The sequence below is a fragment of the Bombus bifarius genome, unplaced genomic scaffold (assembly GCF_011952205.1).
Source record: "Bombus bifarius isolate JDL3187 unplaced genomic scaffold, Bbif_JDL3187 scf7180000008193, whole genome shotgun sequence".
NCBI lineage: Eukaryota > Metazoa > Arthropoda > Insecta > Hymenoptera > Apidae > Bombus > Bombus bifarius.
Window position 1 is genome coordinate 672,013 of NW_022884501.1, and position 26,073 is coordinate 698,085.

The following is a 26,073-nucleotide window of genomic DNA, read 5'->3' on the forward strand; positions in this document are numbered from 1 at the left end:
GAAAAAGAGAGCCAAGACGAAAGCTGAAAAGCTTGCGGAGATCGCGGTCAGGAATTATGTGAATTCATTAACAAACGTGTCATGCAATCAAACTGCTATTTACCAATCGATTAATTCAACGATCTGAGCGATTTACGGCCACGTAGCTGAGCTATCGTCGCATCGCTGCTTGCTATGCGTTACTTTTCTTTCTCCTTTCCTCGTTTCTTATCTCGTCTGCTACGTATCTGTTTCCGTCATCTTCTTTCTTCTTTCTTCGTTATGCTCCGTGATAGCGTCGACGTACAAATTTTAATATTTTATATTATTACAGTAATTTATATATCGTTAGAATGATATTTTGTTAGAATTCGTTGTAATCGAAAGAATATTATTATTATATATATATTATATATAATTAGTAGATAATTAGCTACTTTTTGTACTGTTGCTAAATGGCTGAATAATTATTAATCGTTTACCTCAAACTTTCTATTTTTCAAACTCTTATTTTCAAATAGAACAGCTTCGTTTTATTGCACTATATCGTTTCATATCTAACAAACGTAATAAAAAAGAAGACTCGTGTTGGATTCATCGGTTCGTTTTTTAATTGCCTCCTTGAAATTCTCTCCCCGTTCTATAACTACGATGGAGAAACCACACAAGGAACTTTATTCGCCAGCAAAACTGCTTAAGGGGTCGTGTATCGTCTACTATCGTTACATCGTATCGAGGCGTAAACGTTATTCCTTCGATGCAAGTATAATTGTCGAGTAAGTGATTGTCGATGGCCAGAGGGATGATCCTTGAAACAACCGAGGTGAACACACTGGCTACGCGAGGCGTTTTCATGCTTCTCCTATTCGTTTTCGTGAATTAGGTAAGAAATCATGCGTGTCGTGGTTATCTAGACTTTATAGCCGCGAAATAGGGCTGGACAACGTTCATGCTTGAGCGAAAGGCGTAGAATCGAACGATTTGGAAATGAAAAGGATTATCTGACAGGCATTGTCTGCTATAATGTGGAAACTAATCCATTCGTTTCGTCGCATATAGCATAGTATTAACTTATTGGAAAATTTCAGCCATTGTTGGCTAGAATCATTAGCTATCTAGAAATATTTTCTAGTAAAAAGCGTTAGTCAGGAATTCTGTCCTCTTGTTATTCAGGAAGATTTCTTTTTTGGTATGAAGAGTTTTTATTTTTCAGAGTGTTTCACATTATGATTATGTAACATAAAGGACTATTAGAATTTCTTATTTTGTAAAGTAATACAGTAGACAAAGAATTATATGAAGCGTATTTTCTATAGATTGAAATGTGCAAATAATTTATTTACAAGAAGTTACTTTATAATTGAAATTTTACATAAAAAGGAGACAAGAAGTATAATTCATTTCATTCAGCTTGCTCCTCTAACCTAACGTTGGCTAGTAGATGGAGCAAATTATACACGGACACAGTAGTATGAACCGTTAGCGAATCAAAGTATGTACAATACGTAACGGTATAAGATTTTTTTACAGATTAAACGTAATATCTTGTTAGTCATTTTCATATATTATTATTTCACCTTTCGTTTAGCATGGTATGTCATTTTTCTATAATAATAATATGCAAGATACCAACAATATCCTAATACATTTTAACATCTATTCCAAGAATAATCGTGTAGGAAAAGTTACTGACTAAATGCAGTAAATTACGTTTAATACCTAGCCATAAATTTTCTGAATATAATCTCTTCGATATACGTAAACCGACAGGTCTTGATTTATTGCTACGTTGATACATTATGCATTTTCAAAACGTTTAAACAAGATGGATATTGATCACTCTACGTCAATAATAAGGAAAATAAGGGATTAGACATTGCATTTTACAATTGTTGCATGATTATTGAACACTGTGTGTTCGTACTGTTTATATATTTTTAATATATTATTTCTACGTCTGCTATAATATTATAATTTCAAACATTGTTGCTTATTATCTACTTATTAATATCCTGATTTATTTCTCTCATGTGTCGCTAACTATGAAAGATAATTTTTATGAAAGTAGATCTTCAAATTCCCTCTAAAGGCGATTTAATTTAATTTTAATCCATTTCTTAATAGAAAACCATGGGCCGTATCTCATTTTACATTATAACAAATTTTCCACTTTAATATCCATTTTTCCCCTAATTATAAAAATCTATATAAAATCCTACAATTGCTAAAGTTTTTAGTAATCTGAAACATACCACCCCCTTCCAAATATAGAAATTCAACCGATGATTTCGGCTGATTGTGAGTCGCCAATGTGCATGTGAGTCGTCGCTATAGCGAATGATGCGACTGTACCTAATTAATTGAGAACAAGAAAAAACAAGAAAAAGGAAAGAAGATCACTACCCTATATTACAAATTCCAAACCAACTGACTAGAAACACCAAGCACGTAGCAAGTATCTCATGGAAAAAGGTATTGTAGTCAAGAATAGATTGATATTAAACCATTCCCGTGGAACTTGGATCGCAGCTTATTTCTAGCTGGCACGCTCGAAGCGTTAAACTCTATCTTTGTAACAAACACACGTTGCAAGTAAATTTTTCAGCAGCTCGATTTCACAGGCCAAGGTTATTAACACCCGATGGTTTCCGGTCGCTCGTTTCGCGATTTTATCGAAATAAATGCTACGTTTTACCACGCAACCGAACCACTTTCGACCGGGAACGCTTATTTGAATTTTACGACGAACCGGGTATTTTCGATTTTACAGTAATGGCGTCCTCGGTTGAGATACCTTGGAAATGCATCGTTGCATCATCGATATCTTCTACACATCGAACGCACGATCGTTTCTGCGGGATATGTATGCGCTATGACTAGTTTTAAAAGAATTTTTTCCTCCTGCTGCACCAGCGGCGGAGGCGGCATGATGCAACCAGCTGATTTTACATTTGATGGATTTCTATGGGTACTTGTACGCTTTGTGTACCAAATCAAATTCGATATTGCTAGTCGTTCTTCGCCGATCGAACGGTGGTTTCGTATACTTTTAATTCACAATTGAATTCGATACAAAATATCTGTTCGAAAGTTTCGCAGTAAAATGTAAGAAATGTTCGAGAGCTATCTTTGTGAAATCAATTACAATTCTTTACGACGTTTTATTATAATCTAAGTAACGTTATAATTTGTATTTTTTTTTTTTTTTAAGAATGAGTTCTTTCAATCTTTTACAGGTTACCAGCGTTCATTCGGTTTCTCATTTAGTTTTGTAACATTAAGAGTATCAAGATAAACGATATCCGGACGATGGTATTAGATGGAATAGAATGTACCAACTAAGATTGAATATATTTTAGATAGTATAGATTAGTACGTGCCAACTGATGATTGAAGATTGATATACTTTTTAATCTAATATTGTTTTATTACGAAACTCTGGATATTTCTCTTTGGCTACTGTGTTTAATGGCCAACCTGGAACAATATGTATTTTACATTTTACATTGCAGTATTTGATTTATTATATTCATAGTAAATAATCTTACGCTCTTTCTAATATGCTAGCTGTTAATGGATGGCCAGTACAGTTATCAGATCAGTTGTTCTTATTATTTCCATTTAAAGATGCGAAGTTTTTGTCTCCATAGTTCGTAATTTTTCTGTACTCAATGATAGAGAACTTTCTAAAATAAATTTAACAGGAATTTCTTGCAATTTTCTGATTTCTAACTTAAATTAAGGAAACAAATCGAGTGTTTTTTAAGTCGTCATTTATTAGCCCCCTGTGTAATCTCGTTGAAGTTCTAGCAGATTACACGTTCGTACGAAACAGTGATTTATGATCAGTTGCTTTCGATTCTTATTGCATTCCTTGAATTCCACACTTCATCGGCACGGTTATTTTCCCTAGAATGCATTTGAATTTCAGCTCTTGGGGATACTCGTTTTATATCACCAGTTTCATTGATCTACAATATAAATCTGTAAGTACCAACTTCCAGCGAACATTCGTTTCATATTCTCTCGGTAGACTTAATTTTTTCCATCATAAATGTTGAAGTAACTACTTCAAGAAAAACTCTACATCTTTATTTATGTACATACATGACCTGCAGACTGCTATTATTCAGAAATATTCTAAATAAGGAGAGGTGCATATCATTGTACCCTTGAATATACATTATGTTTTGGTTTGCAAGGTCTAGGAGCAAAAGAACTAATAAACAAATTTCTATTTATGTTCTCTGTAGCCTCTAGCTAAAGCTACAGAGTTAGCTTTTTTGGTAATGTCCTTTTAATATAAATATATGAGCGATCGATTCCATTGTCTAGTAACACTAAGAGAGTAAGGATCTGAATCAGCATAAACTTATACCTTTAGTTATTTCAATATACTTTTCCATTACAGATTCATTCACTCGTTCTTCAATCAGTCGATCTCAACTTCAATAATAAAAAATGTAGCATACTGTTGACGAACATATCGTTGAAATGAACTATTCCAATCTCATCAACCACGCCTATATGTGCAAACTAATTCCATTTTCTTGGGCCAATGAATACATACATACGATACGTTCACGCAATACGAATATACTAAATCCTATTTCTGTGGCTAATGAATGTTTACAGATTCAATATAATTAATATTTCACAGTAAAATTATGCGTTGTAGCTTTGAATATCCATAATCCATAAAGTCACCAAAAACTTATTTAGTCCACGGATATACACTGGCATATTTAATATAAATTAGATGCTCTTCTCTGCTTTTAGTTTCTAGTTATTTTGCTATTAGGTTGTCCGAAAAGTTTCTTTCGTTTCATAAGGTGATAATAGATGGACAACAATTTCTTTTTTTTTATTATTTTATTAAATTAGGTATGATCTATTTCGTTATATTTCTATCATTATGTTCGTGCATAATTCAATAAACTAATATAAAACAAAAAACATTGTGCGTCTATTATTTCCTTACAAAACGAAAGAAACTTTTCGGACAACCTAATACAAATCTGTTCTTTCATTCTTATCATAAGTGCTTTAAAATGTAAAATGCTAAGTAAAGGAGAAACTGTCAGATTTTTCGAATAAAGAGTATGTATAATATTTATGGTCGGAATAAAACGGCTTTTAAATTAAATTATTAATTAAACAAATTTTGACGCTTTAAACAATATCGATAAGTACGAAAAAACAATCCACGTCAGAAGGTTTAAGGACGTAGAATCACGCAAGTCGTCTTCCACCAACTCTCGTCCCACACTTGCATTACAACACCAAACACCCTCAAACCATAGCAAACTCGCTGCTAAATATTATTCGCCGCGCATTCAGCGATTCAAGACCAACTCACGATCAATCTCACCCACTATATTCTCGACACAAATCATACCAGTCATACACAGCATCGACAATACGTCCCACAACATTTTGTCGATGACCGCCCACTAGATGTACCGGCATAAATCAATCTTGATACACCAGCCACGAGCGACAGTGAACCAACCGGAAGAAAGAAACAAAAAGAAAAGAAAAAAAACAAGAAAAAGAACAAGGAACGAAGCACAGACGACGTTCCGTGGCTCGTTGCCTGTCCGTGTCAGGCTTCTCGAGAAGCCGCCACTCCAACACGCATTTATCGATACACAGACTCATAAAACTATTCCAACACTTGTACACATCTTTTATGAATATATTATGTGTGTCATACGAAACATTTTGAAATTCATTAACGCTGTTACGAGACTTACGTAACCAACAATGATCTTATTGATGAAGTTTGAAACAAATCTAAAAATATACGTAGGAATTGGAAGATATTCAATATATATGTGTGTGTGAGTATTTCGTATAGATCACGAAAGTATTTAAGAGCTATCATTGATTTTATTAATAAATCTCAAAATATAATACTTACTACATTCTTGTGATAGCCATTATATTAGGATAGCTATGTATACTAATTTTTAGTGAAACATACTTTTAGCATCTTGCAACTTCTATAGTCAGATTGTTTCTAATTTTACCAATATACTCATGACAGTCGTGTCATTATAGTACTGATGAAATTTCAAAATGATTTATATGACACGCAGAATATATGCACAGAAATTTTGTATGATAGATGTTCAAATGCTTATAGAAACCTTTTACGAACATACAGATTGAAACTTCTATATACATCTTGAAATTAGTTTCAGATTTGACCAATATAATCATAACAGTCGTGTCTCATTACAGCGCTGATGAAATTTCAAAATGATTTATATGACACACATAATATATACGTGTAAGCTTCGTCTAATAATTTTCTGTGATATGTTCGAATATTTATAGAAATTCTTTACGAATATACCAGACTGCAACTTATGTACATCTTTCAATTTGTCTGGAATTTGACCAACACCAATATCGACATCGTCGCATCTCGTTACAAAGTTAATGAAATTTTTTAATGTTTCGTATAATACGCGCAATATGAATGTACAAATTTTCTACGCCAAATATTCGAATACTTTCGTAAGCCAGTGCACGTCGAACCGATGTTCGGCGTTCTTCAGCGTCGCCCGGAGACGTGGCACGATCGGTTCTCGTAGTCGGAGTTCGGTCGTTGAGATCGATGGAAGGAAGCCAGCTGCCGCGGCAACCGGTTGGCGCCGCTCTGTCGAGCAACCTCCAGTCAAACAGAATCGGCTCTAGCCAAGTCTCCGCAGGGGGTTCTCTGGCCACGTTACGCGCATTTAGCACACAATGCGCGATTACAGCTTCGCGAGCGGATAATGAAACGATTTCCGCGATACGCGAATAATAACTTTGGCCTGCGGGACCCTCTATCGCTTTGTTTCGCCAACCGACGGTAACTTGCCTCCATGCACCGGCTCTTTTCGTGGATTACGAATTATTATTAATTGCGAACATTATGGAGTCGAGCGCGTATCGTGATATTTTTATGCTCTTCCACATTTTCAGTCTGATTATTCGTTTGAGTTTATCGTGTTATTCCCGCTACGGTTCTTTCACGTGACAATTCTATTCCTTTTCACAAGTAAAAACAGGTTTAACGTTTGAAGAAAAATTTTAACACACCATCATTGATAACATCAACAACGATTCTTTTAGGCTTTCTTCAAATTTGAGAGGCTTGTTAGCACGATTGGGTCTAAAATGATTGAAAGAACGTAGAGGAGTTAATAGTCGACGACTAAGTTATTTAAAATGTAGTTGTCCGACCAAAAGTATCTAATTCTGTTGACGCAATCAGCATGTCTTTAGTTCTATGCGTTTTAAGAAAGTTAGTTGGAAAGCAACGGAGATAGCGGGAAATGTTGCTAAAACAAATATTATTACACAAAGTAAAAATATTTTTACTGAAAAGATATGAAGCTCCTGGGGAAAGATTGTCATATTTTAGTGGCAGCGAATGTGCTAATGGATGGTTATTTGTAGAAAGCGGTTGTAATGCGGTGCCGATTTTAGATTATGGTTTCTGCGAGACAAATGGAATATATTTTTGTACTTGTAAGCTATTTTAAAAGGAGAAAGAATTTATGTTATAATTACTAAGTTTCGAGTATTATACCTTGTTTTAATCGAAAAAATTTAATCGAAAATTACCAAGAGATCTAGCGTTATCTGTTCCCGACTCTTCCATATGATATTTAAAATTCTTATCTTGACATGTCCCTTTTTCAACAATTTCTATTACACCTTTTTCAAATAAAAATAATTTCTAAAAAAATAAAATACATATATCATACAACAGCCCCATATATCTTATAAAAAATTCATCTGTATCATCTCTATCAAAAATGACTATACGCAAAGCAACGTCTCCTTTTCATCTAAAGCAAAAGGATACAGGTCGAAACCTATGAAACGACATTACAAAATGATGGTACGAGTGATAGACAAAGGAACAAGATACTCGCATCGTTGGACGCGACTCGCGAATGAAAAGCTCTTCAAAGGCAGACAAGTCACGGCTGAAAAGTCGCGTGCTTTTTTATCGTTAATTTATGGGCATCCGCGCGAACCTGCCATTTGTATTATTGTACTTACGACTGAGAGCTACTAATGGAAACTCCGTGTCCGCTAACGCATCGCGGATTAGACGCGAGATAGAGGCTGCGTTCCTACCGGAAAGAGCTGCGCTCGCGATCGTGCCACTCGCGTACACGATAAACCGAAATAGGTGTTCGAGCCTAAGCGCGATCTAGCCAGCAACGAGCCGAGTCTAATTTTAATGAGTTTCACTTTTTTATTGCGCCGGGGCAGTATCGGTCTGCTCGTTAATGGCCACGCTCCGATGCCGTTAGGATTTTTGTACAGTCATTCCTGCACCACGGGAAGCCGTTTGGCCTGTTAATTGCGTAATTACCTTTAAAGGAGAATACGGTACTGGCCGAGCGTTTTCTTTTATCACCGACCACTGGATATTTGATATTTTCACCTCGAAGCTAGAATAAGGAATTTAGGATGAAGGGTTTATAAATTGATGGTGTTTCTCAGAACTATTCTTCATGAAATAATCAATAATAACTAAAATAAAAGTTTTGTCTGAACTTTATCTTTGCGATTCTTGATAAATCTGTTATTTATTTTATATAAATTATGTATGGAATTTTTTAAATATCTGAAAGAATAAATTGATCGTTGGTTACAATACTTTTTAAACATACATAATTTGAGATGGAAGTACGAGTTTAGAGCTAATTTCTTGCCTTGCGATTTATTTTTTGTCACAGTACGCTCAATAGGAGGTAACGGTTATTATGTGCTAGATCAAAAACATTTATTAATATTCCGAATCTATAACTTAACCATAAATATCATTCTTATTTGTTAATTTCGATTTGCGGTACGTATCATGAGCTAGATTCGTGTATTTTTTATGTTTGGTCCGTATTATAAGTCTGATATTATGGGACAGGGAGTTGAGTATTTAGTATAAAATACTATAATACTAGAATGTCTATAGATATTCATTAGTTGATTCTTGAATAAGTAATTTTTATTAATATTCGATATAAAATATTAGGTAATAGTATTTCGTAGTGCTCGATACTTTAAATTGCAAAATGTATGATACACTTGATATACACGTTTAATAGTAAAAACTCCGAAGAAAATACGTAAATCTAAAGAAAACAGCACCTGAAATCCTTATTTTTGAAATACACAATATGCGTTTACACGAATACACGAAAACACGCTTAACTTTTATAAATATGTATTCGAAAAAATTGCATTCCGTTGGAAAAAAGCTAGAAGCTCCATACGTATTTTGAAGGAACTATGTTCTTAGTTTAATAGCCAAGCCATTGTTCGTCCGAGAGAAGAATTTTCTCCTGAAGTTTAAACCATGGTCGTTAAAAACGTAACGAGCCGTTTCAAATAGAAAACAACAATTGTTTTCGTACAAAGAGCACGATCGCGTTGATTATTTCTTCTTCGGGTTTTACCTTCGTACAAACAGTACGCGTTCCCGGTCTGAAATAACAGCCACGAACTCTAAACCCAGTCCGAAAACACCTTTCTCCGCTCAACTATAATATAATCGCACCAAAGATTCCAAGTTTCGCGAAAACAACCGACTATTTTGCCGTTTCGATCTCCTTCTTCGATCACAGAAACTCTATGAGAAGGAAACAGCAGAAAAGACCACAGATTCATTAACAAAAAGAAAAAGATCGCGGAATTTCCTACCAAAAAGAAGAAAAAGAAGAAAAACGTCCAGCTACACAGCTCGGTACTGATCTGCTCAATAAATTCGTCAAGTTACAGTGAACGATTTTATTGCGCCAACTAAGTAAACACAAGTAAAGTTCCGCGGGCTTATTAAATGGGCACGTTATTCATACGAGACTATAGTAAAAATTGGCAATGTGACGATCGTTTTCTCCACTGCAATATACCTTGCATTATATTTTCCATCAAATTAACCAGACACGGATATAACCAATGAATTTTACATCCTTCTAACTGCACCGGGAAGGTAAATATTTCAACAATCAGGCAAAAAACTCGAAATTTACTGAAACCACTTTACACATAGCATTTTACGACTCAGGATACGTTTCATTTCGACCGAATGCTCGCATAAACCGGCAATAATTACAAGCTCCGGTTGCATACAGAAATGCCTATGCAACGTTTCTTAAATCAACCATACGTAGCGCAGAGAAAGACAGAAAGGGGTGGCGCGGCTTGTTTAACAGGTGAACATTACGTTGCCGACGATTTCCTCTTTCTCTGTGCGCGGAACTCGTGCGACTCTGCTCGAGATATTAAATTTTAATACTTGTACTGAAACTTCGACGGGACATCGTAATTCAAAATTCAATTACCAGTACCGTTTCCCTCCTTCTTTCTGTAGCCCGCTGGTTAAAACACTGTCTCGAAGCGACGCGAACACCGCAGCGGTCGTCACGCTCGTTTTTCCATCGGCGCGGCCGCTACGAGGTTAATGAGAGGTAAGTGCGCCACGATCGGTATAATGAAATAGCTGCTGCGATACGAAAATAATAATCCGCGTCGTGGCCGCCTACCAAGATCGGGAAGCTCGATATTAATACGCCATAAGGTTTAGACAATTAGGATAATACCGCGTCCGGGCGAATAATTATAGCCCCGCCGCTTCGTACCATCCCTTTTCGCTCGCGTAATGGAAGAGGGAGAAGATGCGCACGGCCCAGACCCGCCTGTCGACGCGGTGTTTAATGACATTTAATAATCTCGCGATTCGCGGCACGGTAAACGCGATGTTTGCCTGTAATTACAATGTCCGCGCGGTATAAACACGAACGATACCGAGTTTCCTTTTTTCTGCACACTGCACCACCCTTCACGGCGACACTCCACCGCAACCGTATATAGGTACACGTGTGCGCAACAACGGCCGAAATTAAGCCGGCAGCTAATGGCCAGACAGAAAAAGTTCCTCGCGGTCGAACTCTTTTGTTTTATGCGCACACTTTCGCGCCAGCTTGATGCTCCGACATTAAATTCACCGCGATACAGCCGGAGACTTTTTGGCGTGCTTTAATTTCGGCTACCGCTCGCTACACCCGGGCACAGATGTTTCGACATCATTTTCGGAGACAGCTACTTTCTTTAATGAGAGGTTTCTCGGCTTCTTATGCTTCTCTTCTGATGGCGGACTAGTTCTTCGATGCACGTACAGACAGCAAAGCGTAAGGGGCGTAAGGACTGTGAATTTGGCAGATGATGCTTTCGATGTTTATGTCGTGATAAATAGATAAAGAGGGATGATGATTTCTTAGGAAAATAAGAAACGAAGTGCGTACGAGGTAATGGAATGGAGTATCTACATGCTCGATCGACGATTTTAAGACGATTGTCATACCGGTTTGTCGGAATTAGAAACAGCCAAGTAAGATTAAGAAACAGCAGGAAATATCTGACATTAGATATTTTATGTACGATAAAGGAAATACAAAGTCCTGACAAAGTATATTAATAATTTCATTAGAAAGTACATGAAATTTAGAATTTACATAAAATTCTTAATTTTTATGAAAATGAAAAGTGTTTTAAGATATTGTGTGAGGATATCTATATATATATGTATAATGCTATGGAAGGAGTCGAAATTTTTTCGTGTCAAACGAGGTCAGTACATTCTACGATTTAAAAAAAAGAAGAAAGTTTCACAAACATAAAAATAACGATATTGGATATGAATAAGAAACTACTTCTGAAATTTATCTCGTTAAGAGTTTCTTTTTTTATTAATCTTCGTTCAGTTTAATGGATACTTGTGTACGTTTAGCAGAAAAACTTGAAACGTACTATGTACATTGAGGTAATAAGAAAGTATGCTATCAACAAACCAGACAGTTATTGCAGAAAAGATACTACACATTGAGCAAAAAGTAAACTATTTAGTGGATATCAAAATTACGACCGTGTAATATATTGAAATTAGTTTCTAAACGATTTCATTAGGTTTCAAAGACGGAAAAAAGGATTTTAATTCTATATATTTATATATTATATTAATTAATACAGCTAATATGATAAACTGTTTCATTTAATTAGTTAAAGGAAATAAATAAAGAAAAGATATAAAAATAAACGTAGTAACTTCCTGTTGCATGCTTTCTTAATTGGATAATTATGTTATGTCGTGCGTTAGGTGAATCATTATAATTTACTCTTTTAAATAACTAAATAGCTTCAAGGTAATCCTAGTATCCTGGCGATGAATTTCCACGTGCATCGATTAAAATGGAGCTGCTCGAAGGAAAATGACGCATTCCGTTTCTAGACAAGAAGATAACCAAGACGAGAACCTTGAGATTCGAAAAAGTGCTAAAAAACAAAAATTATTCCCAAGCATCTAATTATTTTATTTCGCGGAGAAATAAACACGTTCGACACAAGTATTTTTTACTATTTCCAAGGATAAAAATTTCTTTAACGCGTTAATTTGTGGTGATTCACCCTGTATATTTATTTTATGGTACATTAAACGCGTATAATCGCTTGGAAATAATGACCAATGAAGTAGAAAATTGACGAAGGTTTACCATATTTTACCCAATCTACTTTATATTCAATAAAATCATCAACACCGTAATCACTGGCTATATACTGCGATAAATAAAAATATATTAATACTTCGGCAAATAAATAAAAATTCACCGTTTAAATGCTGCAAATGTTTACCACTTAAAGCCTATGCACCTCATATGATAGCTACTAAAGCTATCAACATCAAGGTAAGAATATATTTATGAATAATTCATGATTTTAAATAAAATTCCACAAGAAGAATGTTTTAACGAAACTTTTCTGCATATAGTAGAATTTTACTACGTACGGACTTCATTTGTCTCGGTTACTGCTCGATTAACTCAACTAATATCGATCAAATCTACTTGTTTGATCTTGAACTTCTATCGCGAGTGAAAAATGCTATGTAGTGGAGAGAATTGGCGAACACGTATTACAAGAACTGTTTGACTCCCGACAAGTTCAGATAAATTGAATTCTGACTTGCTCGCTTCCAGCCATTAATACACCATTAATAGACCACACACATTCTAACTAAAACAACAAAAACTCCTCCCTACTGACCGTCGCTAACACTACCGAGATGCACACTCTTCTATATTAAACAAACTATAAAACAAATGTAAATATTTGTAGCAACAAATAAAGGATTGGAAAGAAAAGTTGGAGTTTTATCGTATTACAGAAACCGATTTAATCTTAAACGATCTCGTAATTTTAATAGCATTGTTACGATTAAAACTTTTCTTCCGATTTATTGAAAATCTGTATGAAATATTTCTATTAAAAAATTCGGATTTATAATTTGTTTATTGTGTATTCGATCGACCCTTACCTGTTTAATTCATTTTTATATTCTTTTTACAATGAATGTATGTGTATCTCAGTCAATGTGTCCCCCAAGGTTGAATCAGTAAAGTAATAATTATAAAATGAACTATAAAAGAACGAAATTTCTTATGAAAAATAGTACAAAACTATCGCAAGAGATATGCATAATTTGGTTATGCCTGAAATGATTCATTATTCGAAGCAGCAAAATTTCAAACCGTACACGTAACATCGAAGATTGTGTATGCAAATATACAGTTTGAACCACGGTATAATATTATACGGCATGCGTATCATATGCGCAACAGCCTACACCGTTATCGTCGTCATTGCACGTTCACTGACAAAGGAATTATGTGTAAATCTGTTTGGCCACGGAATGTCGTTAAATTCGTCACATTGTGCCGGCGGTCTGACTCGGCCTGAAAATTAATGAAGGATTCGATCGTAGCGATCGGCCTTTAAGCTCGTAGCTTGTATTATTTACGAGAATCGGTAGCCTTATGACACATCTATATCTTCGGGTTATAGTAAATAAAGCGTAAATCCCGCCTCGTTGTGTAATCACCTCTCGTATGTGTAACCACAGTATTTTCATTACTTCTCGCAGAATGTGCATGTATATTATAAGTACATACGTTGATCTACTAAAAGAGTGGGTGTACCTTCTATACTTATTGTTAGTTATAGTTTTATTTCGCTATTGACACTGTTTTGTAATCTTTACCTTCCCATTCCTTCCAAGCTAATCCAACGAAATTTCCAGCATTATCTTCTTCTGATATCTCACATTTAATACGTTACATTTAGACGAAAAATTTGTGTTTTCGAACCAATTAATACTCAAATTAATTTCCGCTACATTCAGTCATAGTGTCATTCTAGTGCCGAAATTATTTTACAAGCTGTATCTTCTCACGCTTTTAGAGATAATCTAACAAAAATCCCTGTATTATTTTACATAACAAATATAGCGTATAAATTGAAAAAGTAATTTGAAAATATGAATAGAACGTAGTAAATAGATTAATAATCGACATTCATAAGAAAAATTTTGTGTCCGCTGTCAAACGATAGACACTCGACTTAATTTCGACTTACAGACTATGACCGAGCCGAACTGGCAATTTTTCATTCCTCTTATCAGTTTCTTTTCAACGATTCCGTTCGTTCATATAAAAGATCATCGGGGAAATACGTTCGACGGTTTAGAATTTTAAGCAGAAGCAGGCAACCTGTATATAAACGATGCCGTACGTATCCGGTTATATTTAACAAGCACTCCTCGTCGACTAGCGAACTGGTTTACCACAATGTTGAACGCTATCACGCGGTATCATTAATATATCAACCGATACGCCGCGCCGATCGAAATTATCTTGAGCATGGAGCCTGCGTGTATTCGCGAAATACGATGTTGCCGGACTGGCTTTCGCGGTCCACGACGAGGATTTTACTTTAGCCACACGACGAACTTTAAAATATTCCAAGCATAAATACGAGGAACGTTTTGCGCGCAAACGATGAAGTTTCGTTATTTAGCACGTCGGAGGAGAAACTTGGAAATTGAGTCTGTTTGGATTTGAACAGGGATAAGACCGCGAAATGTGGAGTGCCAGCGATTGTTACGTGTAAATGGGATTCGAAGGAGAGCTGCTCTCTTTCCCTCTCTCGTTGTTGTTGTTGCCGAGGAAAAAATATATATTGGAAGATGCATAACGGGTATCGATTTGCGATATCAGTCGGTCTTTAAATCAGAGGAAATCGAGGCAATACGGTGGCGTATACATAGTGGCCGAACCGTAATCGGTTCTATGTGGAACTTGTCTGTTATAACATTTTTTCAAATATACGTAGCTACATACATACATGTACTTACGTATGTGTATTTAGATAGGAGCAATCCGTTTCAAGCCAACGTTTCAATGAAAAGTTACTATTTCACTTTAAATAGGATAAACGTAGTAGACAAAATGAAAAATTGAATTTTAATATATCGTACATGTAAATTTGGAAAGCATAAGCAATCTAACATAACAAGAAAAGACAATTTCTCGTTAATTATATTGCATTCTATAGCGTTATATAGCATTCTACGATTTTATCAATAAAATCCATTCGTCGTAACAATTTATTCGTTGCAGTATCGTTCGTTTTATCGTACCCTACCTACGATGTAATGCTACGTATCGGAGTAACACAGAATGAGTATAAACATAAAACAAGTATAGTAGGACGTTATTTTTTTATATCTTCGTATTAATTATCCCGCCACGGGCATAACACGCATAACGTATGTAATTCTCCGTACCATATGACCGATTACAGCTAAATTACACAACACCGATATCGAACCTGTGAAAAATGTTCCCTTAATTACTACCTTCCAAGGATCAATTTAACACCCCATTAGTCTTCCGACCTCGATAAAGCCGGCAATTAAACCAGCATACAATCGCAGCTCGCGATCATCACGCACGTCCCAATCAACATTACAACAACGATATCTCATAGCCAGGTTAAAAAGATTCTCGACAAACTTCCTGGCACAAAGTCTGAAATAATCGTAAGTACATATGTAAATATATACAGGGTGTCTCGTTGTATAAGAGAAAAAGAGAAAGGATGAATTCAGCGGAGCAAAATGAGAAAAAAGGTTCGTATATATCCCACTTGCTTTCGAATCGCACTTTGTTTTATGTGAAAGAAGCTGCTTACTTACCTTTAGAGAAACTAATCGAAGCGACTATCTCCAGTTTCGATATAACCACGAATACTTCTTATTATAGATTGTCCAATTTCTCTGAACAAGTTACATGGATGTATAAGCAACTTTGATCAAGATATTAACAAATTGTTTATGTCGACACTATCAATCGGTGATTTGCGAATTACAGATTTTCAATATTCCCATATGTAATAATTAAACTGCGGATTTTCATACATCTATGAGATGCAGTAATGCACGTAATATGGAAAACTGTATAATACATACCAAGTATAGCATATACAAATATAGTCCTCGCTGTAGTATTTAATATATGAAACGTGTCTCCGCTTGCGTTCTGTTCCTTTAGCTATGTTTATAAAAATATGAGTTTGCATAAACATCCGCAGCCTAATAATAATCGAATAAGTTTGAGCCTGAAGAGCGAGCTGGTGAAGAAATGGAATCTGCATGACGTGTCTTTGCGTCAAAAAATTAGGAAGACGATTGCAGCATAAAATAAGCTGTAACTAGAAAATTATGTTCTTCCAAATATGATATATGTTTGCATGAGTTTTTTCTTATTTTAATGCGCCGAATGCACCTCTGCTGTACTTTACACGTACAAAAAGATACCGTGTATATATACGATACAGGTATACGTAGTTTGTTTGGTCAGCGATCACCCACCTTTAAGGAGCGGAGACACGCGGTCATTATGCAGCGAAGAGCCTCGTGCAAACGTTTCTCTCTTTGCCAAGAGACCAGGTTCGCATCGCCGACGTTAATGCGAAATCTGAACTTATCGCGCCACTAAGGACGATATTTACGGTTATCGGGGCTGCTGCACCGACTGCTAAACGCCGTAGATCTTGCTCAACGCGCGAATCCACCGCGACCGAACTTCCCGTATCTGAGACCGTAAGTGTCGCCTGGTGATCGTGGTTATTAAGTCGCAGAAAATATGGTTTCGCTATACGGGTGACGAGCAATAGAACAGAATCGATCGGACTAGTCGAATTAACGACGATCGTTCGTGCGACAACCAGTCCGGTTGAAAGGGAGATGAACGACAAGATCAGGTTAATTCGAAGGTAAATGTGCGAGCATGGGGAGGTGTTTTTTTTTTCATTGTCTTTTAGAAGGGGAGAATATTAGAGATATTATCAGAATATTCGTTATTCTATGTGGATCGTAATATTAATCGTTTTGCAGTCCGAGCATTCGACATTTCATCTCAACTGGTTCGTACTCGATAAATTATTTTCAAGATCTTATAAATCGGATGAACTTTCATGATTTCGTAATTAATGACATATCTGTGTCGGCATGTTTCTACCTAATTCATTTATAACACGAAAGAATAGGATATTGGTTGTAAGTAGAGTAGGATAGTCGGACACTGATCCGATCGAGCGGCAGTGCAATTGTACGCGGACTGCTGGTCGAAAAATAAATTTGAAATAAAAGCACGAGCGTTATAGAGGATTTATTTTAAAGACGTTTCACCGGTTTGGCGTAAAGAGTACATACGGTAATTTAAATTCTTCGATGATGTATGTACCGTGAAACATATAGCTAACTAAAATTCAACGTTCTCATTTATTTTCATATATTTTTACAAATAAATTGGAATGAAAATTTGTCAGTTTAATTAAATGTATGCGATCTTCTTACATTTAGATTTGATTTAAAGTTCTTTGAAGTCGTACGATGAATTTTGAACGCGACTAAATTAAAAAAAAAACCGCATTACCAGGAGAGAACAGTTTACTCGAACCAACAAACTGGCAATTAAGCGTAACTCTTGCAAAGATGCGCATCTTTGCAAACCAATATTACTACCCGCAATTACATTAATAACTACAAAAATACAAAACAAATTATTCTACACATTCCCCAAACCGTACATTCCATGAAAATTACACGGTCTTTAAGAAATTACGGTGCGTAATGGACACTCGTCTTTAAATCAGCGTTCGAGGAAAACAAAAATGTTAACGCTTTAATCGCAGTCACTATGGAACTTTCGAGTCCCGAATGTTATTTTCGTCCCGTCGATGTTCATCGATACGGCTAATTTCATGCTCGAATCGCCTTTACATCGTTATTATAATCAACAGATGTACGGTAGATACACGCAGTGACGGCTCGCGTGACTTGGCCGCTATTTTTTTCTTTCTTTTTTTTTCGCGAAAACCGAATAAATTGCTGACGAACCGCTGCGCGGGCTACGATAAAGACGTTTGAGATAAGTGTCTCTTGGTTCGGGCAGTGATAAGAACACCGTGGAACCGGTTGTCCCGATGGCAGCGTAACGGTGAAACGGACGGCACTGAAGGAATCCGAGTTCGTTAAAACGCATATCGGTCCTCCGTGATAACATTTTCGTATTTACGCGGAACGGCATGCTCCATCACTTATTACAGTGCTCGCTTATATCACGCACTCTTAATCACCCTAGAAATTTGCATATCGTGATGCTAGTTACTTGGAATTTTCACGTATACGTATATTTAATCGAATTTCTGATCAACGAAGTATTATGGGGGACGAAATATATGCGAGTTATGAAAAATCACGACCGATCACAGGATTTTTATTTTTTAATAAGAAACAATGTGATAGATGTAATTTTATATAAAAATCAGGGCTGATCGATATAGATAAATACAGGGTGTTCCGCGTAACTCGCTACTTTTCTGTCATTTGCGTACACGTAGTGCGCGACATGTAATAAAAAAAAATACTCTAAACTATATTTTAATGGCATCGAGCGTATTACAAACGACGAGAACAAGAATTCCGAAGATATTTTCTTTTCATAGCGAAACCAAGATCACCTTGGATAACTTAAATAGAACCACATGCTTTTTTTATGAGAATGTATGAGACTACGACAAATTCAAAATGTATAATATAATATTTTTATTAACTCAATACCAGATTTACCGCCTTCGGCAATACAAGATTCTGCTCTTTTGCAGAAATTTAAACGAGTTAATGTTATTAGAGTCGCTGGATGTACGACTCAACGTGCTGTAGTAATATTCTCTTTTTGAAATGTCAGTAATTCTGAAATGTTTCAACGAATAGAATATTATTTCCACTAAAGTAAACCTATGTATTATTAAGTTAATAAAGATATCGTGGAATGTGCTTTTTGAATTTACATATGATTCTACTTACCCAAATTGATTTTGATTTCGCCATGAAAGCAAAGTATTTTCGGAATTTGTAGTACGTTCGTCGTTCGAACATCGTTACAAACATGTTCTTTTTTACATGCCCGCAAATGACAAAAACATTCTATATGGTACAGTTGATAAAGACAAGACAAGTTTCTTCGGAATTTATCGTAATGTTAGTTAGTTTCAGTAGCGTTATAACAGAAATATTTATAATTAGACGAATAAGGTGTATAAGAGGTGTGAAAGTAATATATTGAAAGATATGGAAAGTTAAAGTTTCGATGTACTTAATGGTGTTTCAAGTTCGAAGCTTTTAAAGGAAGTTCGTAAGTAGATTATGAAGTTGAATTGGGTTATTTGGTTACAGAGTACTTAGCTGATTATTTCATCGAATTACTTTACGGTATCGTGCGTTGTATTACAGGGGAATGGAATTATAGTACGAAATAAAATAACATAAATATATTAAATAATTATTCGATAGAGAAGTTGCTGTAACTGGATGGATTCTTATAAACGATATTTTTCTTTGTCTTGAATTTTTGTAATAACGTTTGTAACTTTCAACAGCATACTACTGTCTCTATTCTATCATTGGACTTCTCGATACGTTCATAAAAATTGGATATGTTGTATTCATCAATGTGATTCTAAAATATTTATAAATTTTCACAAGTTTTTCATGAAGATTTCATTTAAATTCCAAATGCAAATTCTCACTAGTTACAAATCAATCAATTATACTATAAATCAATGAAAAAAGTGTACATGTATCTAAAACATATCGTGTACAAAAATATTCCAATAAACCTTGAACAGAATCCCACTAATCAAGTTTTTATCTTACTTTTTCAATACACTGGCGTCGTTACACGATGCTAGTGAATATCAAAGACTGTAAAACCGGCGAAAATAGCGAGCCAGAGTAAATTACTCGGGCACCGGTATTAAATGCACGCACTCACCGAGCCGCGCGATTTTGATTTACGGCTAATTGCTCGCTGTTTTTCCGGACTTCTTAACGCGTTTTGCATCTCATGAATGACAAAGTCATTTTTACGGCCGACACCGCGCTCGTTAAATTCGCGTCCGAGCGAAAGGATAGTAGAGCATATCTTCGCGACGCTGTTCAAACTATGGATCGCGTTTGCGGATTCACGAGGACCGCAACACTCGAATCCTCGATCAAACTCGTGCGAAACTAGTTCAATGAACCGACCAAAGACGCACTGGTATTTGATCTCGTCAAAGTTTGAAGAATTTCAGGTGCTAGAACGTAGAGAGCTCGTTTCTCATTCTGAATTCTTGGAATGTTTGTGAAACGTTCGTTTGTATATTCCTCCTTTATTGCATACCAGTGCCTTTCTTGCTTGGTAATTTCTCTGTATGATTTTGTGAATATGTAACATTCTGAATGTATAATAACATAATCCTGAAATATGTGTAATTTTTACTATTTTAAAATGTCGATACATTGATTTTGTTTACCTTCGCTTTTATCAGAATTTCGAACTATTTGAATTTGTACATATTCATGTAACTACACAGATACGAACCATCGTTTCCGTATCTTTAATGCTAGTTTCTCTGGAAAAGATAATATTCGTGAAGAAAATTATCTGCATCCATATACAAATTAACGCATAATTTGCAAGTTCTCGTAGATTTCCTGGTGTCACAGTCATTCAATTTTTCAGCCAGAACTTTCCGCGCCTAACTAGTACCCACTAAACCACTAATCGTTATCGAGACAACTTCTATTTTGCACATTAATCGATCTACGTTTTTATCGATTCATTTTATTGCGCCTACGGTATCGTTTATATCGCCGCAATAGACATAACTCGTTAGCGCGCGCGCGTGTGCACTCACTCGTGCACACCCTTGCCGCGTGTAAACGCGAATTTATTCGACCCGGTAGCCACCGTTTAAGACGCACACGCGAGTGTTCCACACCGGAATCGAACTTGTTTTCGAATCACTGTGAAACCTTTACGGATTTCCGCTCGTTTCGCCGGCGAATGCAATTTCTTCGAATGTTGGAACGTTGCGGCGCACTCGGCACATATCTTATGGATGACGTGCGTCATTTGCTCAAGCTGTTTTCATTAGTCTTAATCGAGTAGTAAATCGAAGAACGAATTTTTAATCTACGAATGATGCTTAAGTAATTGTATTTTGCAAGATATGAGAAGATAAACCTACGCGTAAGGTTATTGGAAAAGAAACGACGTGAAAGGACGAGCAACTAGACTGGAATTGGTTGTTCTTTAAATATCACATTTTAGAATTTCATCTACACGCGATAATTATTACGTCAAAATTAGCTTTTCTTGATGAAAATGTATAAAATTCATCGTAGGATTGTTGCATTTGCTTAAATTGGAAAAATAAATTCTCAAATTTCGGTTTCAAGTTTCTAAGCTTGACAAGAAATGGCGTAGACGAATAAACAGATAGACTGCAATTAGGTTCTCATTGAATGTAATCGGCTTGGTGTGAGGACTTTATTATATAATTTGAATTTATAAATTGTTAGATTTTGAAGGTTAATTGATCGATTCCAAAAATAATTATTTTTATCCTTTTAAAGAATACTAGTCTAGATATATGTTTGATTTTTGTTTAATAAGATACGAAAGCTAATGTCTATATAATCATTTTGAACTATGTTCCGATACTGATTACATACACATCCATATACCATTTGTCTCGTTTAACATACCAATAGATGCGAAAAGCTTCCCGATTGATCTCGACATTTCTTATGCTTCAGCTTTTATTACCATTCGAGATATAAATGTTACTGTGTTAATGAATGCAAATTATATTAATATAAAAACCGAACATTCATTGTGTAAATTTATTTGATCGAGAGACGGTGCATATATGAGATATATCTATTGCGGAAATAAAAATTGGTGTAATACTTTCCAAAAAATTAAAATACTATACATATTTAAACGTAATTAAGACAAAGAAATTCATTTAAAAAAAATAATCAGTATCGCGAAAAACATTCGTACGACTTAAAGATTCTAATAAAATTTATGCGACATTGAATACGTACGGCAGTAATTACATTTGACATTTATTTTCAATCCCAATGAAAATATTTTACCAATTTAATAAATTTGATATTAATAAATAATTTATTACAATTGCAAAAATTATAATACAATTCAAACAAAATTACAGATTAATATTAACGTCAGCGCAAAAATAATTTTTAAAAGTCTTGTATGGAAATAAGAAGAATAATATTCAAATTTCGTGCTGTGAATCATAAAAGAAAAATGTCTTTTGTCGTCGTCGAGTCATTGTACTCCGATGGAGAAAATAAATCGTATTTAAAAAGAAGCGAAACGCTAGTGTCGGTGTGCACGAAAAATGTAGGATGTGTTGTCAGAGCGTCGATCTTTGCACTCTATGCGGGCATCATATATCACCTTTTGCACCGTTTTAAAGCTAGGCAAAGGTTTCCACAATGTGAAACTCGAGAATAACGTGAAAAATATCGAATGAAAAAAATAATACTGCTGAAGTAGAAACGGACTGTCAATGTCAAACTAGAGTACCATACTGTCGTGCGTCCAATCTTTTCTAAAAATTATGAACTCCACCTACGATGCCAACCGATTAGTTAGTGATATTAATAAAATTATATATTAATTATATCATGTATATTAATGAGTACAATATACACAATATATTAGGCAATAAATACATTTTCGTTTTCTTAAAAGAACACGTATAACGTTATTACTTTCATACAAAATTAATCTAATCTAAGCAATTTATTTTAATTTGCCATATGGCCTTCAATTTCTATATTTTCCGAAATGTGGGTATACGTCAGCGAAGGACGAACAAACTTATTACTCGACTCGATGACATTATAATATATGCATTCATGCATTTATAAAAAATTGCAACGTGCAAAAATACGACATGAAAAATATTAAAAACATCTAAAATATAGTACCCTTTGTAACACATTTGAACGAACCAAATTTCCTCTTCGATTCTATTCCTTTGTTTCTGATCAGAAAAATACGAATTTGCGTAAACGTTCCCAGTTTAACTACAGTGGTTAATACGATTGCAAGTAGTCGATTAAGACAGACAAATTTTTAAGAAAATAATAAAGTCAGACACAAACTAGGAAAATCAAGCAAAGGGTTCTCATCGACAGCTTTCATTTTACTACGCGCGGCCTATTAAAATTGCAAACGTTCACAGTGTCGCCGTTCGGACTACGCGTTATCTCGCGAAATCATTATCCCGCGAAACCGCAGCTTTCGCGGCTGCCTCCGCGTAATCACTCGTTTCTCGCGAGGAGGACGTGGAGAGTGAAAGAAGGAGAAATAGAGAAGGAGAGACGACGGTGTTCGGCCACTTCTCTCCACGTTCCCGAGAATAATTTGTTTACCAAATCTGCGGTCTGTGTACGTGCGCGATACCGCGGGAAAAAGAGGAAAGAAAGACGGAGGCAGCGAACGTTTATCGCGGTTCACCGCGACGATTTATCGGCGTCGCCGTTCCTATCTCGACCGGCTTTTGATTTGAACTCTGACCAACGCGCGCACGAGTATATAACTCTTGAAAACGGCGAAATCGCGAAACTATAACCAACCTCTCGTTCCTCGTCGTAAAGAGTCATCAAACCATCGATAGTTGGATCAGTATGACGAATATGCTGTTGGACGTGCAGGCTTTTCGAGTAAAAATGTATTGGATATTTTGTATCATTAAATAGCAATGTATGTGTGTAAAAGTCTGTTATTAAAAATGTAGAGTTATAAAGTACGAGCACGTATGATAAGATTGTGTAATGGCAGAAATTACTCTCTTTGTGACACTTTTGACGAATGGCAATGACAATAGAATTTTACTAGAAGAATGTTTTTTCTTTTTTCTCTTCTTTTTTTTTTTTTTGTGAAAATGTGAAATTATAAAGCATGCCGCATGTCTATACGTATATGATAAGATCGCACGATGGTCTAAATTATTTTTTTTGTGACATTTTGAAAGAATGGTAAAGATAGTAGAATTTTATTAGAAGAACCGCTTCTACAAATATTTTATCCTTAATATTATTCTTATATATAGCATTATTCTTAATATTCTTAATATTATTCTTATATATAGAGCCGATAAATAAAATGTAGCCCCTTGACGTGTATTTTTGGAAAATTGCGTACATGTGGAATAGAATTACGAAGTAGCATCGTGTAACAAATTGTGATCATCTTCCGTTATGAGATTTGTGACGTTAATAAAATAATAATAGAATGATAAATAGCTATGATATATATTAATAAACGAACTCGAAAAAGGAGATTGCTCTAGGTCTCAATTAGTTCTAAATTAATCGTATTCGTTTAATGATACAATTATAGTGATTTTTGTTTCAAAATATCTATAGATATAAGCACGTAATCATTTCTATTTTAAGAATAACTATTTACCTTGATGATATTATAACACGAAGACAGATAAGGATATAACTCTTTGAGATTAACCTCATATTAATTTAAATATTTATGTTGTGTATATGCGTGTGTGCGTGCAATGACATCGTAGGTTTATACGAAACAATTACATGAAAAGCTTCTTAGGGTATTTTAATTATATTATTTCAAACGAACAATAATTATACCCTTTAAATTACACTTTTTAAGGTAAGAAACTAAATATCAGGAAGTATTACATCCACTAATGTTTACTTAGATTCTTGAACAAAAAATAGGTGTAATTTTGAACAATACGATGGTTAAACTTACTGAACACCTGCTACCTAATTATCATGTTAAAAGCATAAGTGCTACAATGCTGTGAATGGATCGGAATTGTTTGGAATTTTGTTCCGACGGTGTTACAATGAGAACAAAAGGCAATCCTTTTGGATAGGCTTTTAATATTCATCGGCACGTTACTTCTTTCAACGGTGATGAATATATATTGTCGTTGCAAGTGCGTCAAACCGCGCATGATTTATCAAGCATTGACCGCTTACGAATATCGGGAAGTGTGTTGTGCAAGCATGCAACCGCAGGATACTTTTATGGGTTTCGAAATCCCATGCACGCTGCCAGGAATTCGAAAAACTTCCATCGCTTTGCAATATTGCGCAAGACATCTTGTAAACTCTCAAGTAAGAATTCCTCCAATTTCACAATTTTGCCATAAAATCAACGAAACAGAATGTTGGCGGCGCGTTCCAACCTGTTAAAAAATTTTGTTACGTTTTCACAGTGGGATGAATGCCTATTTCGCTTTGCAGTGTCTTTTGACAGATAGGTACGACGGTCTATATAAATTCCTTGACTTTCTTTTCGAATATCTTCTTGTATTTCAACATGACATACAATTCAATGTGAATCAACCTTTCACTCCACAAGCATTTATGAATTCCTTCGTTTTCTTTTCCAATAACATTTTGTATTTGAAAATATCGTACATATCGACGTGAAACATTTAACATTAGGTATTTACTTTCGGAATAACCTTTGACTCTACACGCGCATATAGATTCCTTAAATTTCTTTTCCAATACCTTCTTATTTTTTAAAATACCATACAAAACCACGTGTAACATTTGAACATCAGCTCAATCATGAAACGACCTTTCACCTCGTAAATACCTACCTAAGTTCAATTGTTTCTTCTAATGTGTTTCTTTATTCTAAAATCAAATAGAAAATTACATACACATACGTTTAAACTGATTTCATTTCGAAAACATTTTGTAACCTTTCGTTCCAAAAATATGTATAATTTCCTTGATTTTCTTTCCCAGCAACTATGTTGTATTTTAAA

General features: G+C 35.2%; 1 protein-coding gene and 1 long non-coding RNA gene across 5 annotated transcripts in view; both read right to left on the reverse strand.

Moving 5' to 3' along the window:
- The window catches only part of LOC117209731 (UPF0489 protein C5orf22 homolog), a 1,030,747-nt gene that overhangs the window by 371,509 nt on the left and 633,165 nt on the right, over window positions 1-26,073 (reverse strand). The gene's annotated exons all lie outside the window — the stretch shown is intronic.
- LOC117209737 lies at window positions 2,150-5,651 on the reverse strand. 3 transcript variants are annotated; one of them, XR_004487968.1, is made up of 3 exons: window positions 5,443-5,651; window positions 3,528-4,319; window positions 2,150-3,456 (listed from the first exon to the last, which is right to left on the reverse strand). It is a non-coding gene; the product is annotated as an uncharacterized LOC117209737 (long non-coding RNA). The 3 variants fall into 3 exon arrangements; XR_004487969.1 differs by lacking the exon at window positions 5,443-5,651 and having other exon boundaries at window positions 3,528-3,888; window positions 3,978-4,821; XR_004487970.1 differs by lacking the exon at window positions 5,443-5,651 and having other exon boundaries at window positions 3,528-3,888; window positions 3,974-4,821.